General features: G+C 52.9%; 1 protein-coding gene and 1 long non-coding RNA gene across 10 annotated transcripts in view; one reads left to right on the top strand and one right to left on the bottom strand.

Annotated features, from left to right (window-relative positions):
• AHDC1 (AT-hook DNA binding motif containing 1) overlaps positions 1-7188 on the top strand; it is a 63786-nt gene extending 56598 nt beyond the window's left edge. For all 9 annotated transcript variants that reach the window (XR_016509653.1, XM_090268885.1, XM_090268888.1 and 6 more), the window contains one exon: positions 6540-7188. The gene's annotated coding sequence lies outside the window, so the exon portion shown is untranslated. The remainder of the gene's footprint in view (positions 1-6539) is intronic.
• Positions 7189-9599: 2411 nt separating this feature from the next.
• Positions 9600-21939, bottom strand: LOC150014443 (uncharacterized). The gene is made up of 2 exons (XR_016509931.1): positions 21636-21939; positions 9600-9831 (listed from the first exon to the last, which is right to left on the bottom strand). It is a non-coding gene; the product is annotated as an uncharacterized LOC150014443 (long non-coding RNA).
• Between the last annotated feature and the right edge of the window lie 434 nt (positions 21940-22373).

Raw genomic sequence — 22373 nt, 5'->3', positions numbered from 1 at the left:
CCCCACCAGACCCTAGGAAGAGGGTAGGAGGGTAGGAAGGGCCCTCCAAGGTGTTCAGGAATCTCGAGTCCCCCTCTCCTCTCTGTTCCCTCTCAGGCCTGGACCTGAGGCCAAGAGAAATGTCACAGGTCCTCCAAGGTTACACCGGCTGAAGCCTGACCAGAGCAGGAAGCAGTTTCCAAGGCCACCATCCAGCCAGGGTCAGCAGGCATGCCCAGACCTGGGCCAGGCCCCGGCTGCTCTGGGCTTTGTCTCTTCGTGTCTTGAAATCTCAAGAGGTCACTTGATCTTGCCTCTGGCTCTGAGCAAGAGGCCGCCACGTCAGGGGTCAGCCAGTCTTACCCTGCCTCTTCTGGGCTCCTCTTCTCGCTCCCTGACACTCTCCTCCCTTCAGTCCTATCTCTTGCCTTTCCTGCAGCCATTTTCAGGCCAGACCTTCTTATTCTGAGCCCTCATTTCCTGGAAATCTAATCTCTCCATGAACATGCCCTTTCACGCTCCTTCTCTGCCACATCCCTGTGGCCCTGGAAAGAAGAACCCAAGGGAGCAAAGCTCTGAAACGGGGGGCCAGGGTGGGGGGTCGGGGGTGGGCTAAGAGCATGCCTGTGGGTACAGATAGGCCTTTGTGCAAGTCTGATTCCATCTCATACTAGCTGTCTGACCTGGTAAGTCACGGCAACTTGCTGTGTCTCTTATGACAATTAAATGAGGTTACCCATGAAGCACTTAGCCCAATCCCTAGCACGTAGTAAGCATATAATCAGCGGTTGGTATATGGAGGGGTAAAGTCCTCCCTTCTGACCCAGTCTAAGTCACACACCCCTGACCCTTTCCTGCTTACTCAGGACACTGTAGTCAGGCCTCCACCTGCTCAACTTGCTTCTCTCCTAGGAAGGATCTTGTGGATTTGGGGCTTTTGGTGGGAGATGAAATGCCACCAGGTCTTTGTCTTAACAACTAAGGCTGAGTCCTCCCTGGATGTGGAGGGTGGGGGGGTAAGTTATAGGCCCCTGCCCCAAAGGACCTGAAGCCTAATGCACATCAGGACCCAAGTGAACTAGAAACCCTGTCCACACTTACCTACACCATTCCTGTCTCTCTCAGTGCAGATAATCTAAAGAAGATTTTTTTGTGACTTTGTAATATAATAGGTCATGATTTTTCCCCTGGCAGATTTGTCACCTTTGTCACCATAACTTTTGCTGCCATAGTGCCCTCTGTGCTGGAGGGCAGGAGGAAGTAGGTTAATTGTGTATTCAAAGCACATGCACCAGCCACATTTTCGGGCCAGGCATTGCAGCTAGTGCGAAGGGTACCACTGAACAAGACAAGCAATGTGTCCTGCCCTCATGGAGTTTGCAGCCTATAAATAGGTGTTTATTAAAAGCCTCCAAGTAGCCTTGGCTGGTGTGGCTCAGTGGATTGAGCACCAGCCTGCAAACCAAAAGGTTGCCGGTTCAATTCCCAGTCAGGGCACATGCCTGGGTTGCCTGCCAGGTCCCCAGTTGGGGGCGTGGGGTAGGCAGGCAATCACTGTATTTCTCACACACTGATGTTCTCTTCCTCTCTTTCCCCTTCCCTTCCCCTCTCTCTAAAAGTAAATAATAAAGTTTTTTTAAAAACTGCCTTTATGTGGGCATCACTCTTCAGGGGAGGAACTGAAACACTCCCACCAGAAATGTCAGGGACCACTCTCTTGAACCATGGCAGGGCAAGCAGCAAGGGCTTCTTGGAGGCAGAAAATGGGTCTTGAACAAATTTGAGGCTTCAGAAGCTGTTGTGCCAGCTGAGCCAACTGGGTCAGAGCACCCAGTGCCTTCCAGTTCTCTGCCCCAAGATCTGTTCCTCCTGCCTGAGTGCATTCTTCCCAGCTGTGGCCACCAAAAGGTTTGTTCTTCAGTGCATGGTGTCCGGAGCCCCCAAAATATTTACTGGATGAATCGATTAAGACACATTTGCTCCTGTGACCTCATTGCTTAACACCTTTTGATAGCATCCTTCCCTCTCTAGCTTCCTTCCCTACCAAAGAAAGCCCAACTTCCTAGTCTGATATTCTGGGTATTCAAGACTTTTTCAGCCCTGACCTCACACCCTCCCTTTCCAGCTCTGGACTAGAAGGGGCGGGGGCTTTTCCCAGTGTGCCCTGTGCCTTTGCTCTAGCTGTTCTCTGGTCTGGGTTTCCCTTTCCTAGTCACCATCCATCTCCCACCTGTCAATTCCTATCTTTCACTCAGACATCACCTCTTCCAAGAAGCGTTCCCGGATCCTTCCCAGGTCCATCTAATCTCCAAACGTTTATGCATCCATGACAGCCCTTCCTGGGAATGTCCTCCCCACGCCATCAGCTCCTTTAGGCTGGTTACTCATCTCTGTGCACTGTCCCCATCTCCCTCCCCAGTGTGTCATCATGCCTAGGACATTTCAGGGTCAGGGTTTCTTTTTTCCCCTTGAGTCAAAGAACAGCATGTAGATTAGGGGGAAATTGTGAGAGGAGAAAGTATTGGGGAATGGGTAGAAGATGATTTCTCTTACCCCCACTGTCATCAAATAAGTGGAGCTGGGTTAGCTGGGCTTTTGGAGGTCTCCAAGTACAACCTTCCCAGCTTACAGAGAGGGAGAGAGGGACTTGCCTGAAGACACACAGCCACCCAGGCAGGGAAACACAGCATGGTAGAGCCAGGAAGGGCACTCAGGGATCACGCAGTTCCACTGTTCTTGCTCCTTCCTCAGCCTCCACTTCAGCCACATCCCAACACGTACCCGTTGGTAACACCCGTCTTTGCACAGGCATCTCCGATCAGGAGGCTGGAGAGGGTGTGGGGTAAGACATAAGCCTCCTCCCAGGACGGGTAAGACGTAGGAGGCTCCAAGAGGTGGGAGATAGACATAAGGTCACACAGCTTGGTGGACGACCATGGATGTGAACACTCTTTGGCCCCATGGCATTCCTATATGCTCAGCGGTGAAGGAGGCGGGAGATTCCTAAGGAGGGGATGGAGTGGGGAAGCTAGAGTTGAGAAGCACCTGACTGGTGGACACAGAATTTGAAAACTTCCCTGGGGAGGGGAACCACACCCCACACCCCACACCCTGCCCGTCCCCCGTTGGAAGCCTCACCCCTCAGTGTATGTCCGTCTCTCACGTGTAATCTGGATCCCCAAGGGAACCAGTGTCCTCTCGACATTTGAAGGGCTTGCTGGCCTAACTGCTTGAAAATGTCGCAGGGGTGCATTAGTCTTTGGGCGGCTACAGTTTGTCTCTGACCACTTTGCCTGAAGATCTCTCCCATTACCTGTTCAACCCCCTTAACTTAGGAAGGCCAGAGAGGAAAAGGACTTGTCCAAGGCCACACAGCAAATCAGTCTCAGTTCCCATGTATCCTCTTGGCCTTCTGTTCCACTGCCTTGTTTGATGTTGAGGCCCCCTTCCGGAGGACAGTGACTAGAAGGTGGAGGTTAGACCTTAGCTTCATGGCTTGCAGTTAGTGGGTGTGGATCTATGTCTGCTGGCTGCTTAAATGGTCGTGGAAGATAAAATGCTCCTTTTGTGGGGAGAGCAGCTCCGTCTGGACAAACTGATTTGTACACCATCTGCAGCCCTCTGAGGCCCGGCTCATCTATCCCCTCGTGCCCCCCAGTGCCAGCCCCCGCTGACAGGCAGAGATCATTTAATGCCCTGGCACCTCGGACAGTAAAACTGCTGGAGCACAAGGACTCGGCATGTGACTCTGCAGTCATTTATTATGGAGGCATTAAAAGGTTAAGTCTCATGAACAATGGCTGGTGTCCTGGGGCGCCAGGCACATGCCGGTGTTGGTGTTGGGGATACAGAGGTACCACGCACAGGTCTCTGCCCTGGAGGAGCAGGGAAGGGAATGACAAGTGCACTGGTAGCTATGGTAACAGGGTGGTCTAAGGAGGCATCCAGGAGGTATGCCCGACCTGAGCTGGACCTTGACACGCTCATCGGACTTAGACCGGTCTTCGCTGTCATTCAGTCAGTGCACATTCTTGACCCCAGCATGTGCAGGGCACCGTGCTCAGCAGCGGGTAGAAGGGCCACAGCCCCTCCCGCCACGGCTGGGCTAGGTGCCCCTCTGTGCTCCCCTTGGCACAGTCCTCATCTCCCTCCATTGGAACTTCCTGGGTTGGGTTCTGCTTTGTTTCCTTCTCTGCTCTGTGAGCCCCTTGAGGGCCATGCCGAGCAGTTTTGTTCTCTGCTTTGTCCCCGTGCCCGGCCCTGGGCTGCCTGGCATGTCAGCCATAGTTCCATTTTGTGGAGAATTGAACCCGGTGAGGTCAGGGTCCTTTCTACAGAGCCACCGCATTCTCCATTCTCCCTGCTCAGGAACCTCTGGGTTTGATTCTCTCCCCATCCCCCAGCATCCCCCAGGTTCTGGCCAAGTCATGAAAGCTGGGGAGGGCGGTGGGAGGAGGAAGGTGAGACAGGGATGGCTTAGCAGAGGGTGAGAAAGCCTCCCTGCTGCCTGGCCAGCGGCACCATGGGAATGGTTCTGGCAGGAGCTGCCTGCTGGGCTGAGATCACCATGGAGACCTGGCTTGGAGAGGGTCACTGGCAGTGGCTAAGGGCTGGGAGGGGGTGGGGGTGACAGGGATTTGTGAGGAGGCTCCCAGCCTGCCCTGGGGCCCTTAGGGGGAGCAGGAAAGGCTGGGGGTTGGTAGAATTCACTTGCTAAGTGGTTTGAAGCAACCCACTCTAAGTCTCCCCCTCAGTTGTCTCCCCAACACATTATACCTGTCTCCCCTTAGCAGCTATTCTTAAACTGCAATAAAACTGTCCTACAGAAGGGTGCCTCCGGCCCTCCAGCTGAACCTGTCCCCCCACATCCAATAGCTCTGCCCCCGATGGATACCCTGCTTATCTCTGCAGCTGTTCCTGTTTATCGCCCTACCTGTGGAGAGCTCACATCCCTCCCAACTGCACCCCTGTCCCAAGAGTTCCTTTCCTACCAATGACTGCAGTTGTAATACAGCTGCCACCCTAAGGGGCACACCTCTTACCCCTGCGGCTAATGTTCCAGCCTCCCCTCAGCTGCAGGAGAACCTGACAGCTTAACAAAGATGCAGCTCCCACCCTCTCCCTCACACCTGCTTGCCACCTGGGCTGAGGCACCTGGATGGGGTGCTGTCCCCACCTTTCAGAAACCCACCTGGGTCCCCTGGCCTTGGGGGAGTACTGGCAAGTCCAGCCTCAGGACAAAAGTCTTCCCGCAGGGCTGACTGCCCAGCAGACAGCAGCTGAGGCTGAGCAGAATTTAAATGTGGCCCTGCTGGAAAGGGAAGCCAAGAACAGGGAAAGGGAGGAAAGGCTTTCTGTGGCTGCTGGTTCCTGAAAGGGTGGGACTGGGGGGCTGGTTTGCTGAGTCCTCAAAGGTGGTTTTAGCACACCCACCACGCCTTGAATTCTGGTGGGACAGTCACTCACCAGGTGTGGGAGACCTGAATTTCAGAGCCCTGAGAGGATGACAGAACTCTGAAAAGGGTCAAGCTAATGACTGGAGGTCTTGAAAATGACCAAGCCCATTCTTGTCCCTCTGAGCACCTTCCTGCTCATCCCAGCAAATCTGGGGTCTGGATAAGGAACTCGGGTCCCCCAGGTCCCTGCAAACATAAATCTACCTTCTAGAGATGGTGGTACTTCAGACTTCAGTGTCTGGTGATTCTAGGGAGTGGGGACTTGGGAATTCTTGAGCTTCAGGAAGGCAGGGGGTGCAGCCAAACACAGATGGTATTGTGTTGGGCAATTTCTTTATTCCTTTGTTCAGACAGACTTCTTCCTCATCTTACTTCTCTAAGTAACAGAGTGGCATTGGTGGGGGCTGGGGAGAGGGTTCCATTTAGAAGACAGTAAAACTGCAGTTCACACCTGTGCTAAGGCTCCATCTTCTTCTGCATTACCTCATTCCTCTGAGCAGCCTAGGTTGGAGGAGTTGTTACTTGAGGAAACCCAGGCTTGGAGAGCCTGGTTGGCCCAGTCCCCAGGAAAATAATAATGAGGAGTAATTAGTGTCATTTATTATTCATTTATGTACCAGGTTTAATCTGCCTTAAGCCACTGAGTTCTCCCAACAAACCTATGGGATAGGTCTGTTATCCCCTTTTTACAGATGAGTAAACTGAGACTCACAGAGATTTACTGAGTTGCCTGAGGTCATAGGGCTATTAAATGGTGGTACTAGCTTTTGCACTTAGCTGTGTCTGACTCTAGAATTCAGGCTCTTAACAAATTGCACTGCCTGGAACTCGAGCTCCTTGCCAGGCACACCCTTTACCTCTTAGTGGGTTGGGTCTTGGGCTACACACTGATTCTACAGAGGAAATCTGAGCTCAAAGAAAGCCAGAAGCAGTCCAGAGACTCAAAGGGTGCTGCTTTGAGTTTTGTGGGAGAAGGAACAATAGGGTAGCTTCTCCCAGAACCCTGGTAGGAACTGGGTGGGGTCCCACTCTTTGCCTCCCTGTTCTCAGAGCTCAGTGTCTGTCTGCCACTGACTTCTGCTTCTTCTCTTGTGTTTTTTGCAGCTTTCAGAAAACCAACGCCAAGACCCCTCCCAGCGTCCACATCGTCCTCTGGCAGGAGCGCCTGCCCCTCTGCCTCCCACCCCACCCCACCTGCACCCCCTGCAGCCCCATCTGCCCCCACCCCTCCCTGCCCACCTCCTCCACGCAGAAGCCCAAGGTGAGCCCTTTCTGCACAAAACCAGCAATTGTAAATACTTTTTAAAAATGTACAAAACTTAAAAACAAAACACAGTTTTAGAAAAAGACAAAAAAAAAAAACAGAGCGAGAGAGCGAGCGTGTGCAAGAGGTTTGCAAGTGGGGCTTCGCGGTGTCCAGAGCCCTGCAAGTATGCACTGAGAAATTTATCTACAGGTCGTTTGACAAAAATGAACAATATCCTATTTATTGTATATACTGTTTTATTATAAATCGTGGATTGTATATTGCATTCTGTAAACCTGCTGTGGTCCCGTGGTGTGCAAATTCGCATGGTGGGGGGGAGGGAAAAGAACCTCTTGCGGGAGCTTTTTTTTTTTTTCTTTCTTATTTTTCACTCTTTTGGGTTTTTCTCTTCTGTTGTTGTTGTTGTTTTCTGTTGGCAGGACACACCCAAAGATCCAAGTTTGTATTAAAAAGAAATGAAAAAAAAGAAAAAAAAAAAAAAACACACACACACGTTGTGTCTTGTGGAAGTGGGTGAGTGAGGGTGGATGGAATGGAAGGGGCACACTGGGGTTTGGTCATCAGCCACTGGGTCCCCAGAGGGGTTGAAATACTGACATGTGTTTCTTCCTTTTTGCCTGAGATCTGAGTCACTGTCACATCTGGGCCCCCTACCCCAATTCCTCCAGGCCCTGGGTCTCCCTGCCTCTGACTCCCTGGTCTGCCCCCTCAGGGACTTTCTGGTCCCTGATCTTTTCATCCTGTCCCAGGTACAGGGATTCTGCCCTTAATTTTTCATTTGGCCCTAGATCCTGGGTCTCCCCTCATTCTGACACCCCTCTTTTATCCCAAATCCTGGATCTCCCTTGCTCTGGGTCTTTTTTTATGTCCCTGCCCCTGGACCACACTTCTTTTCAAAGTGCAGGAATGCCTGCCACTAGGACCTTGTTTTCCCTTGATTCCTAGTTTCCTCTCCCTGGGTCAAGTCTCTGGTCTCCCCTACTTCTAGAGCACCTCGTTTCACCCTAGGTCTCAGGTCTCTGACACTAGCCCCTTCATTTGTCCTGTGTCTCCCCAGCCTCTGGGCCCCACAGTTTTACTTTGGTTCAGGGATACCTGTCTGAGATACTCATTCTATCTGAAGCCCAACAACTCTTGTGGGACACCCCGCTTTCCCACAAGGACTAGAGTGCCCTCCTCTTTGTGTGTCTCCCTTTTTGCCCCAGGGCCTGGGGCCTCCTCTGTCTCCAGGCCTCCATTTTGCCCCAAGACACCTACCTCTGCCTCTGCGAACTCCAGGGTGTGACTAGGCAAGTAGCCCCAATATTTCTTTCTATGCTTTCCCCTTGCCATCCCGAGCCCCAAATGCTGGCTCTGGGTTTCCTCCCAGCTTTCATAAACTTTTGAAATCAAAAGACAACTCAATCATGTGCCTATTTCTGGTGGACCTGGAAGAACTGAGCTGTTTCCCCACTGCCTGACCTCAGGGAATTCTTGGCTGCTTGACCAAGTAATGCCCACCTTGGGCTGCCTGGTCTTTAGTAAGCAGCTTTTCCTATAGATCCGTTGTATGTTAAAGCTCTGCCCAATGTAGCTTCTCTGTGTCCCTCCCTGCTGAAGCTCAGGGAGACCCTGAGGGCCAGCTCAACATGGCCTGCCCTCCCTGACCCTACCAGCAAAGCCCAGGCCTTGGAAGAGTCAAAGGAACCCTCTCTCTGGGAGGGAGGGAGACCTTCCCTTCTGGGCACCCCTGTCTGAAAGAGGAGGCCAAAGGATTCAGATGGGGGCAGATAACAGCTGCAGCCTGTGTTGGATGTGAAGTCTCGTCCACCCAACCAAGGCTCCTCCATGAATCCCCAAGAATCAGATGAAGACACTGTTCTCACTCTCCAGCATGGTGAGAGCAAAGGCATCAACACTAGTCTCAAACTGACAATCCAGTATGGTGCTTGAAATGGGGGCAGGGAGCAGTAAGACCCCATGAAGGTTGGGGAGGGGTCTTTGTTCTTGGAGGAGGAAAGAGCATGTGCAAAGGCCTGTAGGTGTGAGAGAGTAGTAGGGGTGGGGACCACAAGTAATTAGGTCTGTTTGGAGTAGACACTGCATGTTTGGGGACGTGAGAGAGCTTTGACAAGGCTAGAGGTTGGTTGGAGGGGGTGGGTGGCATCACAGGAACCAGTGGGGGGTTGGGGGTGAAGCTTGTTTTCAGCCCCAACAATCTCATGCACTACAGGGAGAAAAGGTTAAGTGGCTGCTGAGGAAGCAGAAGAGACTTGGGGAGGCTGTCCAGGTGAGGCAGGCTGGGTAAAGGGGGGTACTAGTGCGAGGGTGGGGGGTGGCTGTGGACTCCACCTGAGATGAAGAGGAAGGCCAGTGAAGGACTGCTTGCCATGAAATTGGAATGAGGGTGGAGAGAGGAGACCCATGAAGGAAATGGGAGATTATAGCCCAGCAAGGGGGCTCATTCTCTTGAGGGCTTGTTGGGAGAGACGGATTTACTATAAAGAGGGGCACTGGGAGAGGGATTGGAACCCAGAGAAGGGCTTATAGCTTCTGGGATGGGAGGCAGGTTTTGTGAGGAGAACTGGGGCTCCCTGAAAGGAGGGGGTCCACGAGAGAATGTTGGCTCGGGTAGTACAGGGTTCTGTGACTTAGTAAGGGATAAGGAGGGCCAAGATGTATTTTGGAGAACACACTTGGAAGATCTGTCAGGGCCAAGGGCCCAGCCTTTGGTATTTAAGGTGTTCTGTGCTCTTGGGCCCTCAGGCCTCTGGGGGAATAGCAGCAGAGACCCTACCAGGAGGGTGGGGAAGGAACGAGTGGCACTCTTACTTGATCTGTTCTTACCACAGCCCACACCTTGTCCCAGAATGTATCAAGGCAAGATGGCTTCTAGATATTTGGATTATGCCACCATGTATTAAATACTGCCAAAGGTGTTTATTCCTCAAAACAATTGAGCCCTTGGTCCATGTGGCTCATTTGGTTGGCTCATCATCCCGAAAGGTTGTGGATTCGATTCCCATTTTGGGTTCATTCTCTGGTCGGGTCTGGGCACGTGTGATCTCGGTCGAGGTGCACGCAGGAGGCAACTGATCAATGCTTCTCTCTCACATGGATATTTCTCTCCCTTCCTCTCTTCTTCTCTCTCTAAAAGCAATGAAAAAATGTCCTCGGATGAGGATTTAAAAACAAACAGTCCTTGAGGCAGAGAAAGATTCACCTCATTTACAAATGAAAAGACAGCTTCAGAGACTTGTCCAAGATCACAGGGAAAGTGGCAGAAGCAGGATGGTCCAGAATCTGACACTGAGCGCTTGTTTTTTCATAACAATTTAAAGGGAAAAAAATTCTCATAAAATTCATCAAAAAATTGATTCATTCTATAATAAAAAAATTAAAATTAATAGAAGTAAAAATAGAAAATAATTATATAATTATAACACTATGTACCAGATGCTGTTCTAAACACTTTACGTACATAAGCACATATAAAGTCGTTCTCTACAACAATCCTATGAGGCTTTATTGTAATGTTTATTATCCCCACTTTACAGATAGAAAACTCAAGTGCAGAGAGGTAATTTACAAAGACCACTCAGTAAATAGTGACGCCAAGGGCTCAAACCCAAGCAGTCTGGTTCAGGAGTCTGCTTTACTGTACCGGTAAAACGAAAACCCACTCCACCGCCATCCCTGGTAATAACCCCTGTGTCTGCATTTCCAGGCCATTCACCTCAATCAGTGGCTCCCAAACTAGAGATTTGGATTTTATTGAACTGGGTGGGGCCTCTGCATCAAAAATTTTAAAAGCTCTCCAGGTGGTTCTGTGAAGCCAAAGTTGAGAACCTCTAATCTAGCTATTGTGCCTTCCTGTGTGTACACTATGGTATGCATTCATGTTTTTCACTCTGAGTGGCTGTAAATTATTATGGATTTTCTCAGTGACTATTAGACATTGTGAACATATTCATTTAACAAATATTTCTTAAGCACCTACAAGACTCCAGGTACTGTCCCAGGCACTTGGGGATACAACAGTAAACCAAAGAGATCGGGTCCATGCCTTTAATTATCTAGTCTTTACCAATTTTGCCTTCTGTCTTTCCCTGTGGGTAGCAGAGGTTTGGAACCCCTTGGAGATTGTGAGGGGTGAGTGGCTGGCTGGGAGAGCTTAGGAAGATGGGGCTTGCTGGTGTGGCTGTGTACATGGTGGATCTTCTGGCCCTGTGTGCAGATGTGTTTGAGATAGATCCAGGGCATGTTTCTGGGTTTGAATGAGTATATGGGAAACTGGAAACTGTAGGGGCAGGTGGGGAGGAGTAGGGAGGGCTATGTACAAGGTAGTCACCAGCCCAGAACAGCACACAGATGGTGGCACATGCATGCATACACACATACACAACCAGCTGCTGCGAGGAAGAGGCTGGGTTCCAGTCCCAGGACACAGACCCGCAGAGGCAGGAGGACTCTGCTTTGGGTATGTGGAGGCGGAGGTATAGCTAGGGCTGAGGGAGAGACAGAGGAGGCCAGGGACCCACATCTTGTTCTCTGGCCTGTTTCAGCAGTTTTGGACTTGGTGCTCTGGGTCTCTGTCTCTCTAATGTCCTGATCTTGGCATCTCTGCGTCTTGCTTCTAGGTCTTGGACTATAAGGCTGATCACATGACCCCCAGGTCACTACCTCTCCAGCCTGCTTGATTCTCTGTATCCCTCTCAAGACTGTCTCTGCCTCTATGTCTGCTTCTGTCTCTGTGTCCTTCCTTGTCCTTGCCAGGTGGGGGGAGGGGGCCCAGTACTCAGGGAGCAGGTGTCAGCTTGCTCAGGCAGCAGGGAGTGAAGCTGGGGAGGGCACAGAGCCAGCTGCCCCTGGACACACACCCACACTCCAGGACACACAGTCGGCACTCACAGGAATGCATAATGACATGGAGAGTTGGGTTCTTGGGGAGTCACAGGGACATACACCCAGAAAAATCCACATTGCAATATGCAGTTATGCCCAGAAACACACAAGGATGCCAGATGGGGGGTCACATGCAGACACCAAGGGATTGTGCACTGAGAAGTACTTATCCAGGTACAGGCACACCTAGGGCAGTCATCCAGAGGAAACCCAGGGCCATGGACATGCAGACATACACACACACACATCTTTATACAAGCACAAAGCACAGACAATCGCACACAGTTACACCGTGGCAGTCATAGTCAGAACCACATACATTCAGGAATGAGAAGGCACAAACATGAGCACAGACAGGCAAGTACCCTTGAGGATACCAGAGACATGCAGGCACAATAGGCACACCGAGGAATGCACCCTGCATGGGCTGAACCTCTTCAGGTACACCCCTGACCCCAGAGGCTTACTCTGGAGCACCTGGGGGACACGCCTATAGGTCTTGGGGGCAGAGACAGGGTGGCCCCAGAGCACCGGGAAAACCCAGCTCGCCCGCTGACGCCCTTAGTGTGCACAGTGTGCGCGCGCCTGTGCGTGCGTACCCGCCGGTGCGTGTCACCACCTGTGGGAGGAGAGGTGCGCACTGCGCCGGGGGCGGCCCTGCTGCGAAGCTCGAGAGGGAGGGGGGGCCGGGAGGGGGAGTGGTTGGGAGCGGTTGCCATGGTGCGTGGAGCGCGGCCGCATACTAATGGGGTGGCCAGGGGCGCTGCCCCCTGCCGCCTGGCTGCCTCCTCCCACTGCTTCCTCCAGCTCAGCCGAAGTCGCCAGGGTCTGGCAGCTGGTCCCGCGCACCCACTCAGAGGGCCTGAGCCCCTTGCCTAGGGACTGGGGGTGGTTGGGAGGCCTGAGGTTGCTGCAGAGCCCTCGCCTCCCAGGCTGCCCACAGAGAAGGCCCAGGCCCTGCTGAGCTGAGGGCTTGGGGCGCTGCCGGGCTGCCCAACCTGGACACAGGCATCAAGCGGGTACAGCAGCTGAGAGCACAGGTGCTCCTTTGGAAGTGGGGGTGACTATCCTGGGAAGGGGCAAATAAAGGGGGAACTTAACGCTTTTGTTGCCAGCCGGCCCTCCAGTTTGTCTTCCCTGGGCTAGGCCTGGGAGGGGCAGAGGACTTGACCAATCGCTAACACTACCCACATCTCCCCTCTCCAGCTGCTTCTAGCATCTCTCCAGTTCTGGCTTGACCTGCAGGGGAGTGGGGCATCAGCTACCATCACTTAAGTTCTGCTCTAGTCTGATTGGTGGGATGGAGGCAAGAAGTGCACTGAGGACTAAGGAGAGGGGGCCAGTGGCATCGGAAAGGTTAACACTTCCCCATACCTTGACCCCAGTCCCAGAGCTCCACTTTCCCTGCAACCTTGACCCCACCCCACTCCCTCAGCCCTACTGTTTTAACTGGCATGGAGGGGAGTGGCGGTACCCTGGTGTGGGGGCAACCAGCAGAGGGTTTGCAAGTAGAGGGAGTAGGAGGGGGACCTAATAGGGGGGAGCCAGGCAGTTGCCTAGCAACCCCACAGCTGTCTGTTGACCTAGAAGAAGCTGCGCCTTCTTGACACAGCTGGTGTTTACATGTAACTGAGGATCTGGCTTAGCGCTTGCTTGGAGGAAAGCTGAGGCAGGGCTCTGGTGGCGGCCTGACCCGGGACCCAGCTGTGGTGGGCTCGTGCCTGCCTGCTCTCTGCTTCGGCTCCTACCTCAAGTCCAGTAGGAGAGAGTGGGAGGGCAGATTTCAGAGTTGGAGGCTTTAGTGCTGGAAAAAGTTGATGTACACACATACAGAAACACAACCTGAGGCCTTCAAAACAGAAATGGCAGGAGACTAAGCAAGGACTGGGGGAGGGGATGTCCAGCTTGTGCACAGATTTCAACCCACACAGAGAACACCAACATTCATAAGGACACATGGACATACAGACCCACAAAAGTCAAACTGACTTAGGCACACACACACACAGGCGCAAAGACACCCATTGACATGATGATACTCAGGCAAGCAGACTCACAAATGCAGTAATCATGTGATTGAAACACCATCACAGACACACACCCACAGACCTCTTGATACGGAGGACAAACAGGTACTGATCATCTGATAGAAACACATACTTAAAACACTAACACACACAAACACCCATGTGTTAACGCCAGCAACTCTCCCATGAACACAGTTCACTCCAGCTAGAGTTTGCAGGTCTGCATTATAAAAGGAGAAACCCAGACCGACGCAGGGTCACCCACGCACACACACACAAAAAACACAATGCCCCAAACTTCTATTGATTTCCCATAATGCTCAATGGAAGCAGTCGCTGACACCACTGACATAGGCAGAGACACACCCAGGATCCCAACATGTGAAGAGGTCCCTGAAAGACCACGGGCCCTGACATGTCCCACCGCACCCACACACATACCCGTAACAAACACATGCCGGCCTAGGGCGTGGGCAGAGCTGAAACTCCTCCCTGCCCACAAGCTCTGAGCAGCAGCAGATGTGCCTTGGGGTCAGAGAGCTCCAGTGGCCCCAGGACCAATGCCAGATGAGCCCATACAGCCTGGGCTATACCCCTGACTCAGTTCTAGAGAGGAAATAGCACCAACTCTTTCCCTGGGAAACCCCAGACTGAGGGGAAAGATACAGCCCATCCCCAGGAGCCCCCTATCTGAAGCTCTATCCTCCAGAGTCCCTGAACTGACAGAAGTGGCATTGTCCAGATGAGCCCCACTCTGATGGAGGCCCTATCTCCCTCCCCAGCAGCTCAGGACACCACAGACACACACATACGCACACACTAGCATGTAGTAGCTCCTGGGGGGTTCTTGAGGGCTTCCTGACAGAGGTGAGCCTGGGGCCTGGCTTTGGAGCCCAAAAGGAAAGGGGGAGGGGGTGTACTGAAGAAGGCCTCCTTCTCTTCACCCCACACCCTGCCCCTCATCCAGCAGTTCCTCCTCCCCCCAGGGCCCAAGGGGCCTGCTGGGGCCCCACAGCCCCATCAGCCCAAGCAGTGAGCAGGAGGAGGAGAGGGATATTTTTAGCTTCTCTGCCACTGACATTTCACAGCAGGCGACCTGGGGTGAAGCTGAGTGAGTGCTGAAGGCTGGGAGAAGCCGACAGCGCCTTCCCACCCCCATGCACAGTGCAAATGCACACACAACTGTGCACACACATCCTCCAACACTCCCCATGCTCACATAAGCGGCACAGCTTCAGGTACGCAGTCACATGCCTAGACACACACATGCCCCTGTGCACACACTTGTTTCACATGCCACTTGTGCCTAAAACCTCACACACCTGGACACACAAAATGTATCCATTCACATTCCAAGATACATGTACACACAATTCATATATATATATATATACATATATATATATAACATACTTCCCACACCTAGCTAAGCATGCACACATTCATCACTCATTCCAGAAATGTGATTCAGTACCTAGTACTGTGTTAGCACTATTCTAAACACTAAGGATACTGTGAGCAAAAGAGACAAAAATTCAACCCCTTATAGAGTTTACATTCTGGCAGGGGAGTTTTGACAATAAATAAAAAATAAATAAACAAAGAACTACACATATAAGCCAATCCCCCAAGATATACAACCACATGTTTAAACAGCTTCCTAACATTCACTGCCCCACAAGTACAACTGCACACACGACCCATAGTCAAGACTCATATAGACAACTCTACTATGTACCTCAAAAACTCACAGATGTGTGTACACAGCAGCACCCATGCAATTGCACACTCACATATACTCATGCAATTCAAACACATAAATCCAGCCACACACACATTGTACATAGCTATACGATTCACCTACCTACATATACAAAATACAGCCCCAAGATTCATGCATTCCACACACATACGCACACAACCATTCCCTTGGTAAAATTTCTCTCCATCACAGACACATGCATACACACATTCCTGCAATTCTCCCCATCCCTCAGTGAAGTCAGACCTGTTCATTGCACGTTCATATATGTACACGAAGAGTCCTAGCACATTCACAATTTCACATACATACCCAACACCCATGCTCGCAAGAGGCCATACACCCTAAGTCAGTTCATATCCAAGTTCACACCCCCACCCCGACCCCACAGCCCCCTCCCTCCTTTCTCTTAAGTGAGTGTGGTCACTGCACACCACACAAGCCCCCAGAATGCTGTCCTCAAGATTCTAACCCTGCTGCCCCCAGGGTTATTGGGTTGAGTCCAGGCCATAGAGAAACCCTAAGGTTCTCATCTCAGACCCCAAGGGGCAGGACTCTCTCTGAGCTCAGACATTGACCCTGGTGTACAGGCTGGCGGTGGAGACAAAGAAGAGCCTGTGCTTCCCAGATCTTCCCCAGCTCCCTCCTTTCATTCCCTTCCCCTCCTCACTCTCTCCTTGATTCTTTTCCTTCTTTTCTCTACCTCCCCATCCCACCCCCACCTCCCTGGTAGCCCTTGGCACAGAACCAAACTCTCCTCTTCCTGGTTCTGCTGTCTTAGAGGGTAGTGGAGCCCTTGTGACAAACAGATGGACTAACAAGCAAACAGACAGGTCACTTGAGGGGGCGGGGCGAGGCAAGAGGTTATTGTCATATCCTGAAGACCTGGGAAGGAGAAGGGGCTAAATGAACCAAGAGAAGACTAGGACGGCGGGCCCATGCTACGTGCACAGCAGACATAACTGGAAGAAGAAGCCCTGGGTTCCGGTCCTGCCTTTGCTGTGCCATGCTAGATCACTTGCTGCCCCTTTCTGAGTCTCTTTTCTGGTTTTGTACAAAGAGGAAGTTGTAGTCAGTGATTTCTGAGGCAGAGATTCTCAAAGACATTGCAGCTGTTATATAATCAGGGAGGGGGCCTGGGAGCCTTGGGAGTCTGATTAGAGCAATAACAGCCCCCTCCCCAAAGGCTCTCTCCTCTGCCCCCACCCTTCCTGAATCCTCCTCCCCTTCCTAGGCCTGGGGTATAGTGTGAGTTAATGCACCAGAGGTCAGTAGCTCCCCCTGCCCCCAATACATACAAACTCATGTGTCCCCTTAAGCCTTAGCCACATCCTTTGCCCTCTCTGGACCTTCAGTGTGCAGGCTTGTGTATTTAGGGGCTCACATTCGGGCTTTGGGCCGGTGAGCCGGTCTATGTGTATGCTGTCTCTCTGTCTGTCCAGCTGCCAGCAGCTTTCAGGCGCCAGGAGAGGAGGCAGCAGTCACGAGGTGGGGGTGGGGAAGGAGGTAGCGTTGACAAGTTCCAATGTCTGGCTTTCCCTCCTGGAAACCCCAAGCTGGGGCTGGCCCCCCCTTCCCTTCCTGTCTCTCTCGTTCAAGCACGTCCCTTCTAAGAGCCCCTCTCTGCAGACACCCCCAGTGGAACCAAGCCCAGATTTGCTGCCAAGAAGGCCGACATTTCTTAGACTTGCCACGTTAAAGGTGCCTGCACAGGCACGCACTCAAATCCTTCCTCCCTCCATGTCCTCCTCCTGTGCACATTCAGACGACCCAAAACACACAAAGACACGGTTGGACACAGCGGCCACCTGTGCACACAGGAGGCAGCACATGGAGCGCATCTGACCCCGGCTCACAGACAAGTACAAACACAGCCATGTACTCCCCACTTCTTACCCTCAGCTTCCCACAGACTCAGAAGCATGCAGTTTCCAGCACATGGTGCTCACAGACACGCACAAACACAGTCACACACAGGCTGTGCCATGTAGAGAAGCAAGTGCAAACCCGTAGCATATTGTCTCCCTGCACAGCACAACCACCACCGTCACCATCGCCACCGCCCTGTGCAGATGCATCACAGGGACACAACACCATTGCTGCCAGTTCTCTTGTGCACATAGCCAAGCATAGCCAGACAGCCACACATGGTGATCCCTTGTCTCACTGCAGAGAACACAAGGTCTGCCGGGAACAAGGACACTGCATGGACATTTGCACAAGCCCACACAGTTACGCGGTGTCTTCCTGGGCACAGAGACATGCATAGTTACAGCTGCATGCAGCATTTCCCTATGCACACACAAACACTGTCTCTTGGACACACACACAGATGAGCCCAAACTCACAGTTACATCCTTATCCTCTTGTACATAATAACAAATTCAGCCCTGGCTGGTGTGGCTCAGTGGATTAAGCACCAACCTACAAAACAGAGGGTCGCCGGTTCAATTCCCAGTCAGGGCACATGCCTGGGTTGTGGGCCGAGTCCCCCGGTTGGGGGCACGCAAGAGGCAACCACACATTGATGTTTCTCTCCTTCTCCTCCTTTCCTTCCCCTCTTTAAAAATAAATAAATAAAATATTTAAAAGAAAAATAAAATTCACAGTGGCCCCCAACACATCCAGACATGAACTAAGTACATAAAACTCAAACACCCCTTTGTGCATGTATGTGTGCATGTATGGATTGGATTTCTTGTCACTAACAGTTGTCTTCCATGTGCACACACTGGCTGGCATGTGTTCAAAATTAGGACACACACAGCTTTCCTTGTGCTTATACAAACCCACAGTGGCCCCCTGTGCATGCACAAACCAGCGCAAACTCACAGCATCACCTCTGCACTTTGAGGCAAACACAGACTCACAAGTCGCCCCAACGTGCTCCTCCCTGCACACTTAAGTGTGCTTGCTCACAAAAGCAGACCCAGCTATCTGAACCTCACACACAGACACTCAAGCTGCAGGCCCCTAACCCCAGCCTTCTGCCTCCCTCACTGGGGAGGGCTGGGAAGGTGAGGGGCTGGCTCAGCCCTTGTTCCCTCCCTCTGCCCGCTGGCTCACTCCGCTCCCTCCCATCTGGCAGAGTCAGCCAGCCCAGCCCCTGCTCCAGCAGCCCTGGCTTTTCTGGGCAAACTCTCCGCGGGTTGGTCTCGGCTGATGCCGCATCAGCAGCAGCAGCAGCAGGGGCGAGAAGGCTGCAGGCGGTTGCCAACGTGGCAGACGGCGGGCAGGACGGCAGGAAGGAAGCTGGGCCCATTCAGCGCCCACTCACTGGGGGAGACAAAACCAAGGGGGCTGGATGAGCAAGCAAGGCAGCTGGGCAGGGGGACCTCGTGCCCAGGCTGGGCTCTGGGCCCATATTGGCCCCAGACTCACTGGGTGACCTTGGGCCACTTGCTCCTACTCTCTGGTCTTATTTCCTCCTTCAGCAAGTGAACAGTCTGGATCTGGACACTTCTTCCAGCTTCAAAAGCTTGTATCAATTCAGTGCAGGGAACTCATAAGAAGGAGACGTGGATTCACTCTGTTGCCTCGGGCTAGTCCCTTCCCCTCTCAAAGACTCAGCCTTTCTGTCCAGCAGTAAAAATTCCTCACCTCTGTATAGCTGTCACTGTTGACAAAATGTTTTTATTCAACAAAGGCAGCACCATTTTACAGATAAGAAAACTAAGGTTTAGAAAGGTCGGTGATGCACCCAACGTTACCTAGCAAGTGAATGGCAAAGCTGGGACAGGACCTCAGGTCTTCTGGTTTAATCTCTAAAATCAATGCTGTCTCCCTCATCTTCCAGTCATCCTGTATCCATCCCCCAACTGCCCCTCTGAGAACCCCGTATCCTCCAGTCCTGGGCCCCACCCAAGCCACCTGGTTCTGCCCTGGGGAGTCAGGGTGCAAAGGCCAGACAGGCCTCCCACCGGCATTCCAGCTGCCACTGGGAACACAGCTGTCAGCAGGGCCAAGAGAGCCAAAAGCCACCTCCCAAGCAGGCCCACATAATTGGTACATTGTCAACTCAAAACAGAGCTGCTGTGGGATCTTGGGCAAGCCACAGTCCTCTCTGGGCCTTGGTTTCTTCATCTGGCTGCAGTGGATTGAAATAAACCATTTCCAAGGGACCTTTCAGCTTGGACAGTTGCCTAGGGAATGACCAAGGAGAAACACAACGGAGAAGATAGCTGTACCAAGGTCCCCAGCTGGCCCTAGCCGGCCATGAGTGTGTCTCAGATGTTTGGAGCAGGGGACTCTGGCCCCTGCCTCACCTATAGGCTAGGGTTGCGTCTGGGCCCTCCCTGAGCTCCCACTCTGGGAGTTTGCAGGATGGATGGGTGGACAGACAGATGGACAAAGGTATGAAGGAGAGAAGGGAAGAGAGGCCCTCAACCAGTGCTCCAGGGGCTTAGCACCCCCTGAGGAGGAAGGAGGACAAAGGGCAGGGGAGGCTCTCCCCTTGCCCAGCTCCTTTGTCTATTCCATAAAGCTTTCCCTCCCTCTCTCCCTGTGCTCCCTCTGCCCCACCCTACAGCACAGTCTGTGGGGAGGACAAATGTGGGAGAGACAGAGCAGCAGAGTGATGAATGCTGTGGGGTCAGTCCTGGTAACTGAGGAAGAGGCGTCCAGCTCACCTGTGGGGGTGAAGAAAGGCCTCCGGGAGGACGAGTCACAGGGGCTGAGCTCAGACCTCCGGGGTGAGGCAGAGCAAGCCCGGCGCAGTTGGCCTGCTTGAACATGCATCTGTGCAGGTGCCATTACTACCCCGTTCTACAGAAATCGGCGCTCAGAGTGGGAGAGCCAGTGCCAGGCCTTCCACCGGGCCCGCCTGATCACAAAGCCGGGGTTGTCTGTGCTCTGCCACGGTGACTCCTGAAGGAGTGAACTGCTAATGGTGGCATTTCAGATTTCAGATGTAGTGACAGCAAACTAGGGAAGAGGTTCTGGACAGATGGTTCTCAATCAGGTCCCTGCCTCGGGCAAGCAGAGCAGAGGGTTGTCAGGGCAGGCGAAGTGCCCTCCCCTCCATTCCTCTGGTGTGTGGGATGCAGACAGGTCCCTCACACACGCTCTCCCCACCATCCCCCTCCAGCCCTCTGACCCTGCCTGGGTGACCTGCATGAGCTCAGCTTCCCAGCAGCCCTGCGGAGGAGTCAGCTAGAGCAGAGGCTGTCTCTGCCCTCTGACTGCTTGGCAATGCCAAGCGAGGCGGGACTGCAGAGGGACTTGGGGAGCCTCCGGGCCACCGGGCCTCTGGTCCTGCCGCCCAACTCAGGCACCCCCAGGGTTTGCTGCAAAGGCCCAGGCTGGGACAGGTGGTGCAGGGCTGGGGCACTCTGGTCAGGCCCGTCCCAGTTGCTGCAGCCTTGTTGAGCTGCCATTAACAAGTGGCCGGAGGTTGCCGTGTCTCCATGGAGACCAGACAGTCAGTGAGGCTCCGGGGTGAGGGCCGTGATTAGTGAGTGTCGGCTTTGCCAGCCCTGCTCTTCCCGCCGCCAGCACTGGGCTCAGAGACAACCGGCTGAATGGTGGGTGGGGGAGGACAGGGAGGGGGCCCTGGGCTCCCATGGGCAGGGGGGCTCCCAAGCCCGGCCCCAGGTGCTATGTCTTTGTCTCCCCCTGTGGCTCCTCAATTCCTCCTGCCTTCCCTCCTAATCCATCTTCCACACAGCCCTCAGGGTGAGCTTTCGAAAACACAAGCTGAATCCTGACACTGCCTTCCTGAAGAACTTTCCATGGCTCCCCATTCCTTTGAGGCTAAGAGTCAAATTCCTTATCACGGCGCTCAAATCCTTCCTTCCTTTATTTATTCACTCATTCATACGACAGGTATGCATGGTCAATAAAAGAAGCAAGATCCCTGCCTTGAGGAACTCCCATACAATACATACAATAAGTAAAATACAAATCAACAGATACATGATTACAGTCACGAGGAGCGGGAAGGAAATGGAGACAACGTGTTGGTAGAGAATAATTTGGGGTAGGGGGGCAGGCTACCTACGGTGGTCAGCACAGCTTCTCTGAGGAGGCCGTATTTTGACAGAGTCACAGACCTTGATGGGGACCCACTGGTGGGGAGACAGGGAGGAAGAGCATTCCAGGCAACAGCCTGGGCCAGGGCCCCAGTCTCCAGCCCTGGCCTGCTCCTCCTGCCCCACCTCCACCCCCACCCATGTTTCCTACCTCGGTTAAAGGCATCAGGGCTTATCCGGGGGAGGGCACTCTGAGTTACCGCCAACTCTTCCCTTTCCCACTATGCTCACCTCTCATCAGTCTGGTGTCCCGTCAGTTCTCTCACCGTCTTCTCTCTCCTCATTGCCATTGCAGACCCCATCATTTTCACTGCAACTGTCACACCTGCCCCTGACAGACAGGTTCATCCATTCACACACTGGTTCATTCCCTCATCCGCTCATAGGCTGAGTGTCCCCTGTGTGTTGGGCAGTCTGCGGAGACTTGTGGACACAGCACTGAGCAGGACCACACAGTCCCTGCCCTGGCCAGAGTCCAGTCAGGGAGACAGGCAGGTCCACAAGTACAAGGAGGAGAAGGAGGAGGAGGCGGACGTAATCTAGATAACCCTCATCTGGGGTGCCTAGAGGAGCTTCCAGGAGAAAATGTGGTGAACTAAGACCTGAAGGAGGACAAGGAAGTGGCTGGACAAAGGAAGGAGCCCGTGGGCAGGCAGGACAGGACGTAAAAGGTCAGAGCCTGATCTGCAGCTGGTGGGGAACCACTGGGGGACCTGAACCCACAGGGAGCATGCTCAGATCTGCTCCCCGGCATCCAGCCTCTCCTCTTCCGGTTCACTCTCCACACTGCAGTTAGAATCATCTTTCTAAAATAGGCACAGTCATGTCCCTGCCCAGTTCTTCAAGTCCTGCTCTGTCCCCAGTCCTTTAAAGTCTAAACTCAGCAGTCAGGCACTTGAGGCCCTTGAAACTGCCTTTCCAGCCTCATTTCCTGTCACTCCTCCCGGCTGACTCTGCTCAGCCACACCC

This window comes from Furipterus horrens, unplaced genomic scaffold (genome assembly GCF_987537825.1).
Source record: "Furipterus horrens unplaced genomic scaffold, mFurHor1.1.pri manual_scaffold_3, whole genome shotgun sequence".
Lineage (NCBI taxonomy): Eukaryota > Metazoa > Chordata > Mammalia > Chiroptera > Furipteridae > Furipterus > Furipterus horrens.
This window is presented reverse-complemented; position numbering and strand designations above follow the sequence as displayed.